This window comes from Oryctolagus cuniculus, chromosome 4, assembly GCF_051225735.1.
Source record: "Oryctolagus cuniculus isolate XC-2025 breed Fujian yellow rabbit chromosome 4, ASM5122573v1, whole genome shotgun sequence".
In the NCBI taxonomy this organism is placed as follows: Eukaryota; Metazoa; Chordata; class Mammalia; order Lagomorpha; family Leporidae; genus Oryctolagus; species Oryctolagus cuniculus.
In genome coordinates this window covers 71,638,192-71,662,640 of record NC_142870.1, presented here as the reverse complement: position 1 = coordinate 71,662,640, position 24,449 = coordinate 71,638,192, and the positions used below count along the sequence as shown (strand labels likewise).

The 24,449-nt window shown below is 39.5% G+C and overlaps 1 long non-coding RNA gene across 2 annotated transcripts in view; it reads left to right on the top strand.

Moving 5' to 3' along the window:
- Positions 1 to 24,449, top strand: part of LOC108177921 (uncharacterized) — a 215,971-nt gene that overhangs the window by 123,347 nt on the left and 68,175 nt on the right. For both annotated transcript variants that reach the window (XR_016232434.1, XR_011387891.2), the window contains one exon: positions 21,760 to 21,868. This is a non-coding gene — a long non-coding RNA (uncharacterized LOC108177921). The remainder of the gene's footprint in view (positions 1 to 21,759; positions 21,869 to 24,449) is intronic.

Here is a 24,449-nt window from a genome sequence, read left to right as displayed (position 1 = left end):
CCGGGAAGAACCAGCAGCAAACCCGGGGAGGGCCGAGCAGACGAAAGAACAGCACAGGGTCCTGTGTCGTTCCTCCACAAAGAGGGGGAGCGACAGTCTTCCTTTTGCCATTGGTTCACCCTCCAATGGCCGCTGCGGCCGGAGCACCACGCTGATCCGATGGCAGGAGCCAGGTACTTATCCTGGTCTCCCATGGGTGCAGGGCCCAAGTACTTGGGCCATCCTCCACTGCACTCCCTGGCCACGGCAGAGAGCTGGCCTGGAAGAGGGGCAACTGGGACAGAATCCGGCTTCCCGACCGGGACTAGAACCCGGTGTGCTGGCGCCGCAAGGCAGAGGATTAGCCTATTGAGCCGTGGCGCCAGCCCTGTTCCTTGAGGTTTTGAAAATGCTATATGCAAACTAGACCAAGGTGGTTAAGTATAGTCAAGAGTGGTAGGAAAGACAAGTAAACTAAAGAGTAAAAGTGTGAGGAAACTGAAGCAAAGCAGTGGGAGTAGAAGAGTGAGTGTTTGATGCAGTGGCTTAAGTCACCACTCAGTACACCTGCAGCCCATACAGGGAGCCTGGCCTGGTTCACGTCCTGTCTACTCTTCCAGCTTCCCGCTAACACACGTCCTGGGAGGCAGTAGATGATGACTTAAGTTAGTCCCTACCAACATGTGGGAGATCTGGGCAGAGTTCTGGGTCCATGGTTTGGCCTGGCCAAGTTCTGCTGTTATGGAAATCTGCAAAGTGAATCAGTGGATGGAAGTGTCTGTCTCTCTTTCACTCTTTCAAGTAAAATGAAAATAAATAAAAATTAAAGCATTAGGAATGGAGGTTATATGACAAATTTAAGGATTATTTTCAAGTAGAAGTAATTGTGTGAATGTATGTACATGAAGGATGTAAATTTTAAGAGTAAAAATTTATACAACTAGTTCTTTTTTAAAAAAATCAAGTGTGTGTTATATGCTTAAATATTGAAAAACCATCACTACAACTAGCATTAGAGTTAAAGGATTGCAATATCAGGACATCAATTCACCAAGTCTGCAGGGAGAGGCGGTATATGTTCTGACTACTCTCCCTTGATTGGTCAGCTGCTGTTTCCATAGCAATTCATGTAGTGCTCAGACATCATTTTTCTCTCAATCCTGTATAACCTCCATTACACAGCAAAGAACACAAAGATTAATAAACACACATCCTTGATAAATGTAATGTAGAAGTATACATTGTTGCTGTGGTTGTTTATTTTTATAAACAATATATTTTGTTATTAATCAGCCCATAATCAATTCACATATTGAGTGTTGAACACTGTGACGTTTCAATATATGAAAACAGTATGTAATGATCTCATCACCTCAAAAATTTATGGTTCACATTGAGAATATTAAAAATCCTCTCTCATAGCTATCACATAGCTATTGTCGAGCCAATGTTGTCCTACTGTGGTACAGAACATTAGAAGTCATTCCTCGTATCCAACTATACCCTTGTACCTGTTAGCCATGATCTCTCCATCCCTCTGCCACACTCTTCCCTGGCCACCATTCTACTCTACTTCCAAGAGATCCATATTTTAGCTTTTTGGCTGATGGTTCTAACTGTATGATAGTTATAGTTATAGTCTATATCACACCCCCAACCACATACAAAACAGGACAGTAACCTTATATTTTGTCAAATTGTTGAGAAAATTGATTATCCAGAGAGTTTCTTAGACATGTCATACACATTTAGGAAAATCATAATATATTTGCTTTTATCTGGAAAGAGTGAATACATTAATGTCTCTTTAAATTTCTTTTTTATATGTATATTTAGATGTTGCTGGAAGAATGGGAACATTTATGGAACATGTGGCTGGCATCTTAACAGTTCTTTTAGACTGAAACTGGTCCTTTGAATGGTAAATGTGAAAAATGACAATCATTACTCCTCAGCATCTTGAATCAGAAAGATATTTTTGTTCCAGATAGCTGCTCCATTCTCTACTTGCAACCAAAAATATCCGGATCTTCATAGTAGTAGGATTTTCTGCTGTAGTAGAAGTGGAAGTCTGGTTTCCATTCACTCTGCTTTTAAAAAGTGTCTGGTTTATCTTTGGGGAAATTATTCTGTCCCCACTCTGAGGCCATGTACTTTGGCACAGCCAACCCCATTTGTAGCTCCTGGAGAGAGTAGTTTAGCCTAGGCCTGGCAAATCAGGACCACATAGTTCCCTGGTGATTAGATCAACCATAAGCATGGGCCCAAGGCCACTCCAGGAGTCAGGGCCAAGCACAGTTAATTCTAGAACTTTTGCAGTATTTGTCCAATGGATTCAGGTTTAGAAAAATAAATATAGAGTAGCTAAAGTGATTGAGAAGCAGAGGAAAGAGACAGAGTTCTGTGAAATGGAAGTCACAATAGAACTTTCCTTGTCAGATGCTGTGACATTTACATGAATTAGTTACATATATAAAGCATTTAAACAGTGTCCAACACATGGAGAGAGCTCAAGAAGTGTTAGCTTGGGGCTGGCACTATGGCGCAGCGTGTTAAAGCCCTGGCCTGAAGTGCTGGCATCCCATATGGGTGCCAGTTCGAGATCCGGCTGCTCCACTTCCCATCCAGCTCTCTGCTATGGCCTGGGAAATCAGTAGAAGATGGCCCAAGTCCTTGGGCCCTTGCACCCAAGTGGGAGACCCGGAAGAAGCTCCTGGCTCCTGGCTTCTGATCACTGCAGCTCCGGCCATTGTGGCCAAATGGGGAGTGAACCAGCGGATGGAAGACCTCTCTCTCTGTGTCTACCTCTCTCTGTAACTCTGTCTTTCAAATAAATAAAATAAATCTTAAAAAAGGAAGTGTTAGCTATTATTATTATGAATGATGATTAAACTACGGAGTCATACCCTACCTAAAGTCAGACCTCTCCTTGTTTTTTTCCAAGTATATGGACCAAACATCTTCTCCCACCCTTCCCCCCAGTTTTAATAAGTTTTTTGTCATTTACAACTCAAAAAGTTTCTATCTCTCCCATTCAATATACATACATTTATATATTGATGAAAATATGTGGACTATCTGTAAATAAATATGAAATATCTCAGAAATAGTAGAGAATGTGTATTCTTTACCCAGCTGTTCTACTCTTGCAGGCATACATCAAAAAATGTGGATGAAGATTCTGCGCAGATATAGTTATTGTACCAAAAAAATTTCAAATACCTGATTTATTAAGAAGAGAAAAAATGTGTGAATTATGGTGCAATGGGTTAAACCTCTCCTTGGGACACCTAAATCCCATGTCAGGTACCACTTTGAATCCTGGTGGCTATTCTGTTTCAATCCAGCTTCCTAACAATGATTTTTTTTTTGAGGCAGCAGATGATGGCTCAAGTGCTTGGGTTCCTGCCTCCCACATGGGGGACTCGGATGGAGTTCTAGGATCTGGCTTATGCATGGCCCAGCCATGGCTACTGTGATCATTTGGGGAGTAAACCAGCAGATGGAACATTGATCTCTCTCTCTCTCTCTCCTAGTCACTCTACCTTTAAAGTAGATACAAATAAATAAATATTAAAAAAAGAAGACAAGAAAAACAGGAAAATTTTAGCACCTTAAGGCCCATCTCTTCGCAGGTACTTCAAAATATCTATGGACAATGGAATTAAAATATAACTTTACTGGGACCTGTGTTTGTGGTATAGCAGGTTAAGCCACTGCCTCCAACGGTGGCATCCCAAATGGGTGCTGGTTTCTGTTCTGGCTCTTCCACTTCTGAGTCAGCCTCCTGCCAATGTGCCTGGGAAAGCATTGGCAAGTGGCTCAAGTGCTCAGGACCCTGACACCCACGTGGGAGACCTGGATGAAGCTCCTGGCTCTTGGCTTCCGCCTGGGCCAGCCACGGTATTGTAGGCATTTGGGGAGTGAAGCAGCAGATGGAAGATTTCTCTCTCTCTCTCCTCTCCCTCTATAATTCTGCCTTTCAAATAAATAAATAAATCTTTTTTGGAAAAAAGATAAGCTTATTTTGGTGAAAAAAGTTACAATTCAAGCATAATTTTTCTCATAACACATATTTTACATGACTTTTCCCAAGGCCCCTTATATCTGAGAACTCATGGATTTCAATACATTTTATACTGAAATAAGCATATTTTAATTCCATATTTCATGAACTTTTTGAAGGACCTCATTGTGAAGTTGCCCATCAAGTATTTTTAATACACTGGCTTATTATATTAAATAAAAAAGGAAATATAGCATGAAATTAAATACACGTACATATACTGTCATCTCACCCACCTTAGGTAATTATAAAAAAGAAGACCAGAAGAAAAGACACAAAGATATTAGTAGCTGTTTTTTCTTTATATTGGGACCACGAGTGACTTGAATTTTTTCTTTTCACTTTTCTGAATTTTATAAACTATATAATAAGCACCTAGTGTTTTAAATATTACTCTTCATTATCTACACTTTTACAGAATTGTACCTACTCTCAAAGATTTGCTGTTATTTTACACATATTCATATAAAAGGAATTTAGAAACATGAAGAAATATAAAGAATCTAAGAGACGTTCCATCATCTGTATAGAACTTACTAGAAGCCACGCTAAAAAGTCATAACTTCTATGTCTCACAGCACTGGAAGATAATTTAAGGCAAAGAAGACTTGAACATGAATCATATTTCAGCTCTTTCATTTCTATTACAACACTTTTTTCTCTCTATGCAGCAAAGAGTGGATGCACAGATCTAAATTTGCATCTGGTTTCCATAGTAACTGTTTTTTTGGCTTTTTACATTAGGCACCACCTGTTGTTCTGTGGCCAAACCTCCAAATAACACCACAGATTACAAAGGGGGAGGAAGGGTGCATACATTTGTCTAGAATAGCACTTCTCCAATATACTATTTTTCAGTGATGTTTAGCCACACAATGTCACATAGGGAAAATATCTGACAAAGTATCTATGCCTCCTTACCATATCTGCAGATTGAAGCAGCTGTATTTCTTGAATTTAAAATTTTAAATCCAAGGTGGCTATTGTAGTACCCCTGGTTAAACCACTGCCTAGAATGCCTACGTCAGATATTAGAGTGCCAGTTCACATCCGGGCTACTCCACCTCCAATTCAACTAATACCTCCTCAGAGGCAACAGATTATGACTCGAGTACTGGGGCTCCAGTGATCAACATGGGAGCCCCAGATGGAGTTCCATGTTCACAGTTTCAGCTTGGCCTCGTCCTGGCTATTGAGGGCATCAGGAGTGAAGATTTTTCTCCTCTCCCACTCCGCAATCACTCTGTCTTTCTAGATGAAAATAAATTGACACCCATTAAAAATATTAAGTCCTTACTTTCACACATTGCTTTGCTAATATGGAGCTCATTACCTTGCATGATAGAACATGACGCACAGAACTATAGAACTATAGCATATGCACCATCAGCTATTTGATGATCTGAAATCACAACATAGTTAAAGCTCTCTCACATAGGCTCTCGTTTCCCCTTTTGCACAAGAACACACTCACAGAGTCACACTTCTAAATATATCGAGTTATTTTAGAAATTGTGCAAACCCTTTTTCTCTGATTCATTTTTAGTCTCTCCTACTTGAAAGCAAACCAGCTGTTGGGGAAGACTTGTGGGTTTTCCTTAATTAAAATGATCTCTCGTCATTCTGATTTAAAAGACCCTAAATTACGATATGAAAAGTCTCCCTCCTTGGAAAGACTTTTTTTGTAAGGGGCAAAAGGACCCTCAGAACCTGACTCATTTAAGTGTTTTATCATCCTTTGGACATATATGATTAAATCCTTAAGGTCAGAAAAAAAATCAAATGCATTTTGATAAAAAATATGATCAGCATATGCTCAGTATAGTTTATAGCATGTATGAGTATTATGAAAGACTATGGTTCACTGTCTAAAGCAATCCATTAAAACAAACATAAGTATAGAATATATGTAATAATTCATTAAAACAGGAATGTAACTGTATAAAATGTCTATATAACATATATTATTTTTGATTTGCTTGCTGTTCCATAGCTCATTTCCTCTGTCAAGATGTTAACACAGCCTCCTGTCAACCCAGGCTCCCGGAATTCTGAGCAGTGGCTGAGTGCAGCTCCTCAACCTCCACTTCCTGTGTCCATTTTACATCTGCAAAACCATGACCCCTCCCCCCATGCCTTTCTTTCTCTCCTGTTTCATCTCTTCCTCACTGTGAGGCACTGGGAAAGGGTAGCTTCAAAGGCTAACAGGCCTACTTAGAATCCTGGCTCCACATACAATAGCCACGTGATCTGCCTCAGCCTCATGCCTGTGTGCAGAGAGAAGCAGTAACATCCGTCTCACAGCCAGGTGAGGGTGAAATGTGGCAAAGCATGTATTACTTAGTAGGCACACCAAAATTCTACCTCCCTGATCCTCTCCACACCTAGAATCTAGGATCCTCAATCCTCAGCTGGAGATTCGAGTATCTCCTTCTGGTACTATGGAGAAACTCTGTAATCCTTTTCACATAGCTGCTGCCTGGTTTTCGTTCTTAGCTCTGTTTTCTTACTCGCCACGTGTAGAGCAGCCGCGGCAGCAGGAGGGACCTCAAGGCCCCTGGGAAATGAAATGAATTTCCTTCTCCTAAACAGTTATGACCTACTGGTTCAAAATTGTGGTAAAGCAGAGAGTCACTTCCATACCTCTCTCTGAAAAGAAGCAATCAAAATCGGATTAAAGGAGATGGTATTTGCAAAGTGCTTAGCACAGTGCCCAGCATACAGTAAATGCTCAGTAAATGTTATTCACTCTTATAAATTATTTTTGGAATGAATAACTACGCAGGTCAGGAGGGTTTTAATATCAGCATTAAATGAACCGATAATGACGGTGACCATGAGCACAGAACAAATTTCTGGTCAAATAGAAATTTGCAGAGACAAAATGTGAAGAGTAGGATATCTCACTTCCTTTGAGACAGAGTTGTAGGCTAAATTAAGTAGAGACATAGACTGTAAAACAGATATTCATTTCACTGTCAGCTGAAATCAGTATAGAATGGCTTCCCAAAATCCTTCACTTTGGACATTGCAAATATTATTCTAAAACAAAATATTCTTGAATGTGAATAAAACTGAGAGATGGAACTTTTGATGATAGCTTCAAGACTCTCAACTTGACCAGTAAAGCAGAGGAAAATAGATCAAAAAGAAAGTGTTATATTGCTGGTCTGAAAACTGTAGATGAAAGTCACTCATTCCACCCCCAAATCCTCCCACTGCAGCCTGAAGGAATTTGGTGATGAGTCAAATGCCTTCTTGTAGGTTGGGTATGTCGTAAAGGTTATCTAGAGCAAGGACTTTGACTAGGCATGCATCAGACACAATTTGGGGGAGTGGCTGTGAACCTGTAGACATTGTGTGCCAAATTGTGTATGTGTGTGTTTGGATGAACAAAAATAATCATTGGAATATTAGGAAGCCAGAAGTGGAAATCAGTTCACTGACTGCCCCCCCCCCCCGCCCCGCCCCGAGATAAGGATACAGCTGGGCTGATGTCATATAATTCAAGAATAAAGGACCAACTCTTTTTAAAAATAATTTCATCTGTTTCATATAAACGGATTTAGGAGCATAGTCAGATTTTCTTGACTGGAAACTTACATGTTAGTATACACTTTCAATGATGATATGAAACCTGCATTCAAAAGAAAGTGGCACAGCAGGAATTCACCCTCTTGAATTAGGTAAAATCCTAATTCGCACAGAATCATCAATCCCCTGTAAAAAACACAGGCCTAAGGGAAGCTTCACTGAGATTTCACCTACTTCTGGTATATGTGGTCAAATTATTTCTCAAATATTTTATATTTTTGGATAAGTAAATGAGAAATCTAATCTGGCTGCGTAGAGGAGGTATGCATACGTGTGATCACTTTTTGCTAATCTGTAGTATGGCAACATGCATTATTCTGTGGAGGGGATTTGTAGCTTATTTATTTATTTGGTAGGCAGCGAGATCTACTTTCCACTGGTTCAATCTTCAAATGCCCACAACACATACAGCTGAGGTAGATCAAAGCCAAGTGCCAGGGACTTCATCCAGGTCTCCCACATAGAAGGCAGGAACTCAAGAATTTGGGTCATCACTAGCTACCTCCCATGCATATCAGCAGGAAGCTGGATCAGAAGCGGAGGTGAGGCTTGATCCAGGTAACTGATTTGGGAGGCATCCTATGGGAGGCAGTTTAACCCACTGTGCCACAATATTCTCCCCAGGACTTGTGAATTTAGATTCTCTAAGGGTACTAGACCCAACAGACTTAAGAAGTATCCAGCTACATGAAGAAAACAATTTTATAGATGTGGGAGTGGAATGTTGAAGGTTAGGAGATTTATTCCTAATGGTAGAAGTATGACTAGGAAGCAGTTCTACTCATTCTCAGTTCATTACTTTTGCCACTATATCGAGTAGACATTAAATAATTTAACTGTTGGAGCTGACGCTATGGCATAGTAGTTTAAGCCAATTCCTGTGGCACTAGCATCCTATGTGAACACTGGCTTGAGTCCCGGATGCTCTACTTCTGATCCAGCTCTCTGTTAGTGGCCTAGGAAAGCAGTGGAAGGTGGCCCAAGAGCTTGGGCCCCTGCAACTAGGTAGGAGACCTGGAAGAATCTCCCAGCTCCTGGCTTCAGATGGCCCAGTGCCAGCCATTGTGGCCATTTGGGGTACTGAACCAGCTGATGGAAGATGTCTCACTCTCTCTCTCTCTGCCTCTCCCTCTCTCTGTCTATAATCTGCCTCTCTAAATACATACATACATACATACATACATACATACTTGTACAGCCTCAGGGATGATCAAGTGAGCCAATGTCAAGATCACATCATTCTAAACCAGGATACAAGAGTCATTTCCTGGTTTGTGCCTCTTCTTTCTTTTAACTTTAGTTTCAGGGAATGTGATAAACTGGGGCAGCCAGAAAATGAGATGACAGTGTGAGGGTGCCAGGGAGCCATGGAATCTTAGATATGTAAGCATATGGGAATAGTCAGAGTTCTTCTCCCATTACTCAGTGGATGGGCCACAAACATAAAATCTAACATTTCTGGCTATCAACAAGATGCATTCCTGGAAAAAACAATTGTTCCACACACCATGTACTTGGCAGCCAGCAGCGGTCTAGGCATCTCCCTCTGAAGTTTAGCTTCACCATGGAATGGCTTTGGCAGCCAAAACTCTTCTGATGATTTGTGCCTCCATTCCCAATAGCCATCTTACTTTTATCTCCAATGAGACTGACATGAGGGTGCTTCCTGGACTATTCCAGGGGAGGCCACTTATAACGACTGACATAGCCTCTTCATGAAAACAGAATCTCAACCCAGCACTTCTTTCAGGTCTCTTCATCTCGTTTCCTGCCCTTGGTTTTGGTTCCCTCTATATCTAGTTTCCTGCTGCTTAAATCACCACCTCTTTGTGTTCGAGTCCATCTTTCCTGGTTCCTCTGGTTACATATCTTTTTCCACAGGTTAAATTACATTGAACTGGGCTGCCTAAATCACATCTTTTGATAAGAACTTGAGCTGTTCATCAGGACAGCAGCAAAAAGGGTTTCTGGGCTATAAGAATATGAGACATGTTAAAGTGAGAAAAATGCACCATGTTGTGCAGAGTGTATGTTTTACAGAGTAATACTAGGATGTTTATAGAAACACATACCAGCTCTCTATGAAATCGAATTCTAAAGGGCAAAGTGCTGTGAATGTTGTCAATTACCTCTACAAACCCATTCCATTAGTAACAACATTTATTGTTTATTGAGTACCTACTATATGCTAGACATTGTAAAATGATCTTCAAGTATATTTTCACTACCACAATAAGTACCATGGTCATCCTATATTTAGAGATGTAGACACTTATTCAAAGTTTAAATAGGGTAGAAAGTGTGCAGAGCTGTACTGCCACTGAGGTCAGTTTTTCCTCTGCTGCTGATTTAATCACTTAAAGCCCTTAAAACACACACATCAATAATTTTGGTTGTAGCCACCTCTTGATGTCAACAAACTCCATAAAATTACTATAGGACACATTGCTTTTAAGTACCTAAATTTAATAAGGTAACTCATCTACGTTAACATTTTGTGAGTGAGTCCATATTCTTTTTTTTTTTTTTTCACATCAAGAGATACAAAACCTACTTCGTAGTTGTGGGGAGCAACTCGGACTAGACTAAGTTACTGGAATTAAGACTTATTCTATGCATCTGCTCTCCCACAATATGGCGCTGGGAGAGAAGAAAACAGCTTCTACACAGCTGCCTCCAGTTCAGCCAATAAACTGTAGGACTTGCTCCTGATTGGAGGAGAGCAGCGTACTCGGCGTGTGGGCAGCCGAGTTAGGATTGGTGGAGGAGGACTATAATGGAGGAGAGAGACGGCATGCACCAGGAACATCTAAGGGGAACACCTGTGCAGCCCCCGAGAGAGCCGGCCGGCGGTGTGCCGCTCCCCTGAGGAAGTGGGGAATGTGGCCAGGGGGAACTGCCCTTCCACGGAGGTGGAAGGGACAGTAGCCAACCCGGGAAGAACCAGCAGCAAACCCGGGGACGGCCGAGCAGACGAAAGAACAGCGCAGGGTCCTGTGTTGCTCCTCCACGAAGAGGGGGAGCGACAGTAGTAGTCCCAGAAAATGAAAAAGAAGATGAGGAGGAATGATTTCTCAAAGAAATAATACAAGGACACTTTGCTAAGAAGGAAACACAAGAATCTTAAGCCCACTGAATCTTCTGTTCAGTTTTAAGCCACTGAATCTTCTGTTCAGTCATTTCCATCAGGGAAATTCCAAACATTAGGAGCAAAAGTAAGACCCTCAAAGTGTCCAAGGAGAAAAATATATCTTATACAAAAGAGTAGCTTCAGATTTCTTAGGACCCACACACAACTCTGAAATAAAATTGCAAACTGTCTTTGGCATTTTGATTGAAGCATATTTGGTCGAGAATTCTTTATCAAGTCACACTAGCCATTAAGTATGAGAAAAGAAGAAAACTTTCTATAGTAGCTACTAGAAGATGTACTCCTCTTATTTTTACTGGAGAGATTTGTGAAGAAAAAATTCTCTAGAGGCATTTCTGCCTTTTCAGAGATGGTGCTGTGTACCCTGCGAGGTAGAGAAATGTCTTTGTAGACTGTTTTCTAATAATCTTGTAAGAGATAAATGATAAACATATTTTGTGTGTATTCTTAGAGTGATGGACATTTATCAAATCTCTACTTGTAGGTTGTGTGCCAAGGACCTGGGATAAGTGGGATGGATAATGCACAGTTGCATTCTCATGTAGTCATAGACTCATCAGTACATTCTGTAACACTGCCTGGTTATTTAGGTTTAGGGGTGGAGCATGGCGGTATACTGGCCAGTAAAATAACAGGATTGAAAGGATTGGGTCTAGCACATTCTACTTTAGATACCACAGTATCTGGTAATCTTGTTAACCAGAAAGTGTATTTCTGATTGTCCTCGTGGGGATAAAGTTCGAAGTAACAAAGGATATTTGTTGGTGTTTATTGATGCATAGGTGCATCTTGGTTATTCTGTATCTCTGGTCTTTTTGCATTCCATTACATAAGAAACAATGCCTTGTAGAGAGGTAGGCTCCTTGTTTTGTTCACTGTTGTATCCAGGGCTTAAATACCCCTCTAACTAATAGTGAGTGCTTAATTACTAGTTCAATGAGCAAATCTAAAACAAAACAAAACAAAACAAACAACAACAACAAAAAACCAAAGATGTACTCAACCAAAATGGGGGATTAAAACAAGAGTGAGAAAGACATAGAATCTGGGAGACAGAGGATACAATAGTGTAGGGGGATGGCAATCCCCAGGGTAAATGGAAGGTCCAGGATGATGGTTTTGCAACAGATATCAGAAGCAACAAGTCTGATTGGAGTAGGAAGATACAGGGTTATTTATAATAGGCATAATAACCAGAAGAGGAAATTAGAACTTCTGAGATATGTGACATGTCTGAACATGTAGACAACTAAAATATATTTAATAGAGCTGTTGAATAATGTGGAAGAATTAGCCAGTGGATATTTAAGCATACATACCTATGTTTATTTATATATGTATATATATGTGTGTGTGTGTGTGTATATATATATATATGACATGTAAGACAACTGATAGCTCCAGAAAACAAAAATAGTTGCTATCAATAAAAACATGACAGCTTAAGAGAGCTCAACTATAGGCCGTACTCATATAGTCATCCTAATAAAATAGTAACCAAAATAAAGTGAAGAAATATGTAATACCTGAATGAAAAAAGAAAAGAACTTTATACACAGAATAAAAGACAACTTGAGTGAAGGACATGTATGCAATGTTCCTGGACAAGTGACACATTTTCCAAATGCATCTGTAAGTGCAATGTTATTCCAATGAAAGCAGTAAAACAATCTTTAAAAATTTAAAAATTTTAAATTTAAAATTAAATTAAAAATTTAAAAGTTTAAGTTGATCAGTTTTTTCTACGGTTCCAATATGTATGATTTACATTTAAGGCACTTAGTCTCTCAGACAAAAAAAAATTACCATTGAGTTTTAACAAATCTGGAATTTATGATAGACATTTTTATATTGTATGGATAGGAAACATCTTTGTAAGTATTAGTAGAGGTTATGACTGATAGGGTTAACATAATCAGGAAAATTTTGATAGAGGAAGAGAAAAAGCTTGTTACTTTTATTTAGATTTGCCAATAAACGGATCTAGGGCCAAGCATGGAAATTAAATGTCTGATTATTAAGTTATTTAAAGCACTGGGGACATAACAAAAATCAGGAGTTTTACAAAAAACGTGCTAATGAACAGTTAACATTCTCCTATGCTGCTGGTTGGAGCAGAAGACCACGCAACTTGGTAGTATTTAACAAAACCCCATGTAATTAACCTTTGACTTTATAATTCTACTTCTTTGTATTATTGCTATAAAATATATGTACAAAGATATTTATTGCAAGATTTTATTATAGAAAAAGATCAAAAGCCCCATGAATTTGACTGAAAGTGGTTTCCAAGAAACACTGAATGAAAAATGACAAAGTATGAAACAATATGTGTAGTATCCTACCATTTGGGGAAAAAAGAGGACAATTTTAGTTATATGTGTGCATTTTAATGAATTTGCAAGTGTTCAAACACATTATATATACTATACCTATCCATATCCATCTGTTTCTCTTTATATATATTTGTTTATCTATGTGTAAAATATCCTTGGATACTGATAACATTGAATCCTCCAGTGAAGCATGTGAGTGACAAGGTTGGGATATGCCCTTCGGTGGCTCTTGAATTTTGAACCATAATGATATAAATAAATCAAATTCTTAAAGCATTGAAATAAAATGAGTCAGTATATGATGGACTTTTCATAACTGGTTTTGGGACTGAGTTGGCTATTTGTTTAATATTCCTGGTAAATATTAATAGTAGGAAGTATTCCCTGAGACTGGTGTCAGGAAGAACTATTAAGTATTTTCTTCCATGCAACTTGAAGTATCATTCTGTTATAGCATTTTACACATTGTATTGTAGTTATCTAAGTCTACTGCTTCCTCCAGTACTAGAAAGTTAGAGTGTCTATAGGCAGCATAGATAGATATTCATAGATCATGAATTCATTCACTCATTAACCTACTGCCAGATAAGCTGTTTATTCAGCCATGTATCTTTGGTTTCTGGCCTTGCCAATAACATATAAAAACTCACTTGCCATTTTTGAGTGGATATGTGAATAAGTGAACAAGGTAAGTACAGCAATTCATCATAGGTTTCAGAATGATAGGAGCTTAAAATCAGTACTTTTCATATTCTTAAGGACTTTGAGAAAATACTAATATGTCTTGCTTCAGAAGTTAAGCTACAGTCATGTTGAATACACCATCTAAATATTTCATAAACTATTCATCTACCTGCAGAAAAATTAAGTGTATTCATTCAATCACAAAGATGACCCTAAGATTTCTTCAGCTGCATTTTGTTACCTTCCTTCCCTCCTGGTATGTTCACATGTTTACAAAGACCATAACTGCATTGAACAGAATAAACAGACACCAGCAATTAATACTGAAGTTCTCTAATTACAAGCATCATGCCTCACTTGGATAAAATCTTTTCAGTAGCCTTGTGAAGTAGATTTTTATAGCTGTAAGTAGATAAAAGCAGCATTAACAAGTGATTCCTACTGTCATTTATGTCAGCAGCACACTCAGATTAAACTCAAATGAATCTGCTTTATGAAAACGATTTGTTAAAACTCTTTCAGAGCTCTCTTTGCATACCTCTGTACTAGCCATTGCACCTTAAAGCATGTAAGCAGTATGATGACTCCATCCTCCTCCCACCTCCTCTGGTTTGTTCCCCAAGAGGAACTGTCCCATCATTTTTTTGTTTTGAATACCCAAGGCTTAGTCTTGTGATAGGTGTATTATTGTACTTAATCAATTTGTGGACCAAAGAATTCAAGCTCTTGTTCACAGACAATATGATGCATTGGAAAACATCAGATTCAACATTGACAATTTTTCTAAAAACTGAGTGGGTCATTAGACAACTTTGTAATAACATTTTCAGTTCCAAAGTTCTCTGATTTATGTATGTACGATATTATAGCAGGAAGGAGACAGAGTGCTGATAAATCAAAAAAGAGATCAAACATAACATTAAAGAGTTAGCAAGTATCAAACCCTTGCTTGTGGAACTATGCTTTCATTTTCTCATTTAATCCTTGCAACAATTCCATGGCTTGGAAACTACTGCTATCTCCAATTCATCCATGGAGAAATTGAGCTTCAGATCAGTCACATGGACAAGTTCACAGAGCTCATCTGAGTTTGAACTTTCAATCACAACTTGATTTGGACTGTATATAGTCACAGATCCCAAAGGGTGGTCATTTTTAATATCAAGCTGAAAATAGAGATTTAGGGTATTGCATATGGATATTAATTATACATTAATAATATGAAGGATTTCTTATCTGGAAATCTAATTTGTTTAACTATATAATATCCCTCCTTTCCCTCTTCCCAAGAATTAAGAAGGATGTAAATATTTAATTCTCTAGTTCTTTGTAGGAGGCTCATTGAATACCAAGATGTGGTGGAATGAGAAGGTGAGAAGGTCATGAGAAGGTGAGAAGGTCATGCCAAGATGGCCACTGACAACAGAAACTGCCTGGCAACAGGCCGTGATTGGATAGCTTCAGAAACAACATGACAATAGAGCCTGACTGACACCAGGCTGTGATTGGATGGTTTTGGAAACTGCCTGGCAACAGACTGTGATTGGTTAGGGCATAGACCGCCCTTTGGCTGGATTGGCTGCCTTGGCTATATAAGCAGCTGTAGCAACCGAAATAAATGAATCTTCAGGCTGCTTGCCTCAGGCCTGCTTTCACCCAACTCCCGGGGTCTGTGTGGTGACTCCACACTTCTTGCCCCCACCACGCTCTTCCTCTCAGAAACGAATCCACTGCAACACCTAGATAAGGAGGACTCTGGTGGGCTTAGCTCCAAGTAAGATCTACAGTTGAGTTCAATATAGTTTTTTCTCATTAACATGCAACTTTCACTTTAAATTACCCAGAATAGTTAACACACACAGATGCACAACCCCTTTCTTAAACTGATGTAATCTCTGACTCATCACAGTGTTTATTGATTTTTCTGTTCTTTCAATCCACTGCTATTGGAAGGCCTACCTAGATTAGGTGCCATGAAGGATACCAAGCAGATTATGGTCCTTGATTTCAATAGAGTTACTTCGTGCAATGGCTTATATGTGAGTGTGTGTACGTTGATTGCATAGGGAGATCATTCTATAAAATGACAGTACTAGAACTTAAGCATATGAAAGTATTTTAAAAAGTTCATGGAAAATGGAATTACAACATGGTTTATATTAATGCAAAAAATGTTTTGAAATCTATGTTGTTTTTTCACTATACACATATTTTCTATGAACTTTTGGAGAGCCCTCCCTCTCATACTGTTTTTAGCTTGCTCTTAATGGCTCAAAAAAACTAATAGTAAAAGAAAAGGACAATACATATCATATGAATTTATAATATATTCAGAGTTAAACTATAGCTTATTTTGACCATTTTATCATTGTCTCACAGGACAGGAAAGATTTTTGAAAGTGAATATGATGTATGAGGTTAATCCCATCAGTTAAAATAGTATTCCTGGAGAAACTTCAGTAACCTAAGCCAAAAAGGATGATAAAGGTCAAATCTCCTCTCTAGCAACCTCACAGGTAGTCATGTATCCTGAGCTGGGATACTTCTGGGAATAGAAATCATTACCCTGTAAGAGAAAGATCATACTGTCAAATTTAACCTGTAAAATAAGTATTTATTGTCCCAAATCAAAATGTATCTGTATACAAGGGTACTTCAAAAAGCTTGTAGGAGCATGCATGTGGCGCAGCAGCTGAACTGCCACTGGAGATACATACATCCCACATCAGAGAGCTTGGGTTTCGATCTAGCTCTGTTCTCCATCTCAGTCTCCCACTAGCACATGCCCTAGGAGACAGCACGTGATGGTTCAGATCATTGTGTCATGGTCACCCACATCAAAACTCAGGTTGAGTTCTAGGTTCCCAGCTTCAGCCTGGCCAAACTCTGGCTGCTATGTGCATCTGGGAAGTAAATCAGTGAATGGGAGTTCTCGCTCTCGCTTGCTCTCTCTCTGTTTTTCAAATAATTATTTTTAAACTTCATGTAAAAACAATTAAAAATGTTTATTTTGGTGAAAAAATTTTAATTCCTTTGATACTTTTTGTATTCCCTGTCATTTTTTTTTTTTTTTTGACAGGCAGAGTGGACAGTGAGAGAGAGAGACAGAGAGAAAGGTCTTCCTTTGCCGTTGGTTCACCCTCCAATGGCCGCCGCGGCCGGGGCACTGCGGCCGGCGCACCGCACTGATCCGATGGCAGGAGCCAGGAGCGAGGTGCTTTTCCTGGTCTCCCATGGGGTGCAGGGCCCAAGCACCTGGGCCATCCTCCACTGCACTCCCTGGCCACAGCAGAGAGCTGGCCTGGAAGAGGGGCAACCAGGACAGAATCTGGCACCCCGACTGGGACTAGAACCCGGTGTGCCGGCGCCGCTAGGCGGAGGATTAGCCTAATGAGCTGCGGCGCCGGCCATGTATTCCCTGTCATTCTATGTTCTCCAATATACCAAAAGCAGAGACACTCCGATGCTCTCTAAGTCACAATACAGTGATAGCACACATCTAACCAAACTCCGACCCTGTTCAATTTTGCAAACTAATGACTCTTTTGCTTTCCAGGGTGGCATCCAGGAACTCACTACATTTTCTTTTTATGTATCTTCCAGTTCTTTGCTGTTTTTCATGTCCTCAATGGATTGTCCAGGGTCTGTAACTGGGTTATCTAATACAGTAGCCAATAGCCACACATGGTTATTTAACTTAAAATAAAATTTTAAAATTCTACCTCCTAGTCACACCTACCACATTAAAGTGTACAATGGTTATACGTGGCTGATGGCTACTGAATTTGACAGTGCAAATGTCAAACATCTACATTCCCCTACTCTTATGCCATTGTCATACTGCTTTCCTTTTTGGCCATAAAGAACAAGTCTGACCCTTCTTGCTCTTCTGCATATTTCAAATTGCTAAATCTTCTCTAAGCTAAATATGAATCCTCACTCTTTTTTTTGCCCCTCTCAATTATAGGTGTCTAAATATATAAAGATTTATCTGTAATCTTAGAGTGTGGTGAGCCTAAATGGGCCCAACATTCTTCATATTAGCTGACAAAATCAAGAATGGTGAGAATGCCTCTAAGATAGCTACAGGTTCATTATTGGACCCCAGGACCACAGTCGCTTTTGAGAAAGAGCACAGTATACTGCTGACTTCCACTGAGGTTGCAGATATCTAACAGCTCTTCTGCTCGGGCTGTCTCCCATATTTTATAGGGCACTGGAAGTTAATGTGTGGGAACGTGCACTTTGTCACTCTTTCCCGGATTTTCTTAGAGTTCAGTAACCACTTTGGTTTGCAGAGACCCTGTCGAGTGCAGACTGGACAGACAAAATACTTTTTCAAATTTTGTTTTCATTCTATATGAGAAAGAGGGAGAGCTTCTATTGCTGGTTCACTCCCCAAGTGCCTGTGGCATCCAGAATTGGGCCAGGCCTTCATTTGGGTCTCCTAAACAGGCGGCAGGGACAGAAGCCCTTGAGCCATCACCTCTGTCTCCTCACGTGTGCACTAGCAGGGAGCTGGGAAAGAAAGGAGAGCTGGGACTTGAACCCAAGCACTCTGATATGAGACACAGGCCTCTCAAATTTCGCCTTAACTATTGTACCAAATGTCTGCCCTATAAAATATTTTATATTACTCCCAGATTTATATCATTTAATTATAATGAGATTAGTTTCTAATGAAACTTAATTATGAAAATTACTATAAAAATAAATTAGAAAATGACACATATGAAGAGATAAGTAAAATATTAAAATGTGGAATTACGAATGACTGAAAAGATATGGGTGTGTATGAAGAGAAACAGAGAAGGAGGCAGATGGAACATGTTGAGAGAAACAAATACTAAGCAGCTGGCAAAATACAGAACAAGACTTTTACCTGTGCATCAAAAGTGATTATTCCAAAGAGACACAGGTATAATTTCACCTGAATCCTAAAGCTTTTGATAAGAAGAGCTATTTTGTATGATTCTACTTGCTACAGTATTGGAATATGCAATCCAAAGTTGGTACACTTGACCTTTTGTAAATAAAGTCCTGACTCTGCGGCTTAAAATTTTTAATGATCCATCTATGATCTCAAAATTAAACTCATGCTATGGCAAACAGTACTTTCTATATCAGGCCCAGACCTTAACATGTTGGCACCCTTCTCTATGTGGAGAAATCTGACACACATACACAGTAGGTAGTGATTGCTGTTCCCAGAACACATCCTGCTCTGCTTGTCTCCACACCTTCACACATGCTTTTCCTTTGTGCAAACCTCTCCCTTCCTTCACTCGGCCCAGGGCTTAGCTAAGGCGCCACTGAATTTAATGTCATCATAACTATGTGCACTCCACTCAGTATCCATTTATTTTGTGCTATTTGGTACCTATGTCCCACAGAGGACATCTCTTATTATTATCTCTTTGGCTCTCTTTCTAAACTTCAGCAAGGAGTCTCACAGAGGAACGTTTGACATATACAAGATGCTAAACTGATATGTGCTGAATGAAGAAAGAAAGATATGTCAATTATCCCCTCTGTAATCAGGTTACTGTTCCAGTAGAATTCTTGGTTTGCCTGAATGAGACACCAATTCAAGTTATTTTAAAAAGTATAAAGTGGGAAGAGTGTGGATCTGTGTAAGTAGAAGAGTGTCTTTCAGAGAACCCAAGAAAGGAAGGGAACCAGAACCCTGGAAAATCTAAAACCAGGAACAAAAAAAGACACCTGGACACTTGAATGCTCTTTTATTTCTACTTTTTCCCACGTATCACCTGCTTTGTTTTTTTTTTCCTCACTGCAGAACAGCTTTTCTCATACTCCTAACAGCTTTTGAAATTATGTTTTGGAGTCCAGCTGCAGGTCTTGACTAACTCAGACTCTTCTACTTCTTCAGTTCCAAGTGTCACCAAAGGAAACGTGATTGACCCAGGCTGAGTCAGGAATCACCCGTTGTGCTACTTGTCAATATCAGGGAGAAGTGAGTAGTACAGTGCAAATATGGCTGCTCACGGGCAACCCACCCCTGTGTGTTGTGATGTGGGAGGACGTGCTCAGGAAGCAGGAAGGGGTCCTGAACTGAGCCGAGAGTGCACATGGCCTGCTAGAGGCTGCCAAATACGCTGCAGAATGCAGGGCAAGGTGCAAGCAGGAGAGTTTTAGTAACAAACTTGGATTTTAAAGAAATACTTTGATGAAGATTTTATGCAGACATAGCATCACAAGTGACCCTTTTTTCCCTATTTTCTGTATTATGGGTGGTTTAGGACAGGCCTATCTTGAACATTCATCCCCTACATCTTCAATTATTATGATATATGTGTGAAGGAAGATGGAGTCCCAAGGTGTGTGTGAGCGGGAGCAGTGTCTGAGAGTGAAACTTTGAAATTAATCTTTTGAAAAATCTGCATTGTATGTCCACGGATGATTTGATTTTCATTTTCCCCTAATGTTCTATATTACAAAAGACCCAACTAATTTTTATCGTCTATTCAAAGAATAGTGAGCAATTGATTTTACTGGGGCATAGAGCATGGGAGAGAAGAGCAGAATATAAAGGTTCCAAAGATAGAGCTAAGACTGTTCTATTTATTTGAAAGCAACTGGGAAGTGCTGAAAATTGTTAACTGGAGAAATGGCCTGATTAGAACTACATTTTAAGATAACTATGGCAGTGGTGTAAAGAATGAATTTGGTTGGAAGGCTATGAGTTAGCATGCTGCAGTATTTGGGCAGAAAAAGAAGAAACAACAACGATAAAATGAAAAACACAACAAACGCGTGGCAGAAGAAGAAATAGAAGGAAACAATTGTGAAATATAACCCTTTTGAGTCAAGGGTCAAGAATCGGGAAACTTATAGCTCTTCCCTCCAGGGACCCTCAGACGGTTCACTGACCTCTCATACCCATTCTTGGTCCCATTCTGGATCAGAGACACTGAAATAGAGGGAAAAAATCTGTAAAACAGATTGGATGTGAAGATGAGGGAGTTCCAGTCTAAGATGATGTGAAGGTTTCAGGTCTTGGTGATGAGAAAACCTGAAGTGGGGAAGAAATTGGAAGTGAATGGAAAAAAGCCAGCCATTGCATAGGGATGTGGGAACGTGACTGTATGCCTGGTTTTAAACCCATTGTCTCTGAGATTCCTTTGGGATAGTCACATGGATGTGGGTCAGACACCTATATTTTTCTGAACACCTACTGGGTGCCAGGCAGATGATGTAATTGAACTCACCAAATAATAATTAAAATCCTAGGACAAAACATTTTCTTTATTTTACAGATGAAGCCTCTGAGACTTTGAAAATAAGTCAATTGCTCAGGGTCATACTGTTCATTGAATAGCAGAGTGAGCTCTTGAATCTAGGTCTGCTGGGCCGCAAATCTGTGTTCCCACAGTGCCTCCCTGCAGGTGGCCTTGCGGCCAGGCTAGAGCTTGAAATTGCCTTGTCCATCAGGACCAAACAGGGTGGATGTGGTTTGGTCTGTAAATGCTGGTGAGTGTGTTTGTCTTAGGTGCACATGTAGGTTATAAATTCTTTTAGGGTAGAGATGGCATTATAAATTTTTGTTGCCTTCCTCCACAGTACTTCATGAAACTCTGGACACAGAAGAGGCCTCACTGAATGCTTAGACTGATCAATGATCCTGACGTCTGGTGATAATTGCATAGCATCTTCATGTTGAGGTTGTAATTCTCATGCATCATTTATTTAGACGCCTCTTCTTGAATGTAGTGCCAGGTACAACATAGGGGAAGATGGAGCGTGGAAAAATACTAGCAAAAAAACAGCTTTTTTCTTCCCCACCCTTACCACCTCCCATTCCCTGAACCTTTGTCCTTTCCCATTTCCTTTCGGATCATCATGGGGAAAACCAGAAGATCAGTACTTGGGACACTCGCCATAGACCAAGAGCATCCCTATTTATAGATATTTGCTATTCTTCCCCACAGGATTAATTAAGTAACCCAGCCTTGACCTAGCAGCATTGGGACATATGAGCAACTGAAGCCTGCTGACCTCATGCCTCTGTCCAGAAGCAACTGATGACTATTGCCTTAGGTAAGGAATTACAAAAAGGATTTGAAGAGATCAGTGAACACATGTGAGAGTTACTGATGCACCATGTGCTTTTCAAGAAGAAAAAGGAATTTAAAATTGTCAGCTGAACCAATTTTCTCCTATGATTTCTTAAAGACCATAATGCTAACATAAATAATAACTACCATGTAACTGTTTTACCTACTATTTGGTAGCTTGCTAAGTGTGTCAAATATGTTGACTTATTTATTTAAGATTAAAATTAGTTTCCTAAAGGAAATGATTCTCTGGGTTACTCCAAAGTCGGTCCAGTGAAACATGGAGGGAGGCAGAGGAAGTAGTTGGAGACAACTTGTGCAGTCAAGGGATGGAGATATCCAAAAGCCCACAGATAATCCACATGTTCTTGAAACTTTTTATTTTACTGGTACCCAGGGCCCTTGTGAAATCTTATGTGATAACTAGGACTGTATCTGTCATGTTTACTATAATATCCCCAGTACTTCAAGTATAGAAAGTGCCCAAAATATGTGTAAAATGAGCAGATAAATGAATCATTTGGTAAGTAATTACATGCAAGTTCTTAATTATATGTAAAAAGCAGGGGTAATATTTTAAGCTACTGATCTGAGCCAAAACTCAGCCCATACTGCCTAAGTATAGGATGTTATCCATCCTTCACATTGCCCCATCCCATCATTAGAATCCCCTGTTTTTAAATATAAATGTCCCTCCCCTAGCAAAGCAGATTAGATGTTTGGCAATCATATAGAACTTAGAATCTGATTGACACATCCATTTCTGCCAAGACTTCTAGTTGAAGCATGATTAGGGACAGAGAGTTCAAGGGGAAGGGGCAAGATAAGCTTGTAATTCTAATAATAAGAAAAATCAGGATCAGATGCCCTACCAGCATCTGCATCATTGCTAGTGACTAAAGTAAGACCCTAAGGTGTAGCTCAGTTCCTTCAAGAATCTGAAGGCCCGGAGGCCACGAGTTGGTCCTTTAGAGGTAAAAGTACAAGGACTAACCTTGACCGATTCCACTGCTGAGTGGTTTCAGCACAAGCAGGATTGTTCCATGTTTAGCACAGTAGAGAGCAGCCACAGACAGGATACCCAGAGGAGAACAGCCAAAATCATTTTACACCAAGGATTTCCATCCTTTGCTTAACCTAGCAAACTAAAGAATATTAGCGATAATTGCTCAATTGCAATACTCCTCACAGACAGATAATGACAATGGCCTGCTGAATAAGTCAGTGAGACCAGGGAAAAGAAGACCACATTTAGAATGGTTTCCTTACGATTCCACTCATATTCCAATATCTTGAATGATTAGCAAGGAACAGGTGGAGACTGCAAATATCTGATGCAGGGATTTCTGACTATTCACCAACTTTGCATTTCCCTCTTGATCTTGCTCCATTAGTGGGTCACATTTTGTAGCCTCCATTGCATTAGTCCTCACAAACAGTATGAACGGAAGGAATGCGTGCCCTTCCAGGGCCAAGACATTTTAAGAAGTAGATGTGCTTCCTTCCAACTCTCTATTCGCACCTGTACTTAGCAGTGAAAGATAGCTAAACCACCGAGGATGGTAGAGCCACAAAGCAGAAGAAGCCTGGATGCCTGAATCACCACGCGGACTAATGACACTTGCTGGACTAATGACATTTGCTAATAAGGATTACCAATCTTACTAAGAAATTAGCTTTAATTCCATAGAGCCACTAGGCATTTTGAAGGTGTTTGTCATAACAGACTAACTCTTCTTAATTAATATGAGAGGTTTTGAAAAATTTTGTTGAAAAGTCATATTATGAAAAAAGCAAACTATGCATGGATCTCAAAATTTTTTGCACCAAAATAAATGTAATTCCATTTTCCACAAACTTTTTGAAGTACTCTCATATATACCACAAATTAGATCCTCAGATTTATTACAATAGGATGATTGAGCAAAGTTCAACAAAACAAGATGCTTCAATGAAGAAATCCCAGTTCCAGTAGTTGCATTTAACAACATCATAACTGCTATAGAGAGGAGTCATTATCAGCAAGAGACATTTTCTAAAGTAATATCTTCCCTTTCCCAACAGCCATTTAGAGACTTATTGTAGGTGTCAACAGGGTGATAGGAGTATGGGCAATAAAGGAAAACAATCAAAGTAAGATAAGAACATACAACAGGGAGTACAATTAAATTTAGCAAAAACATAATTGTCCAAGGGTAGGCTAAAAAACTGAAGTTCTAGTCCATAAACCAAAGAATCAAACCCAAATGTTTAAATGGAAAGCAAAACGTGGACAGCTTTCAGCATAGCAGTATAGTCCTGCTAAATCTGCCGGCTCACCTCACTGCCTCATACAATGATCATGTGGTGACCATGCAGTTAAGTGTGTGTCAACTCCAAACTCATTAAGGAAAACTAGATAGGAGTGTCAAACTCCTTCAGATATCCAAAATGATTAGATTCTACCTGTAAATTCCAGAAAGTAATGTCTTGGCATTTTATATCATGGTATAAAGAAGTAGAATTTCCAGAAACTGATACAAATATAACAAAATTATTATAATATGAACTAAGGGGTTGTTCTC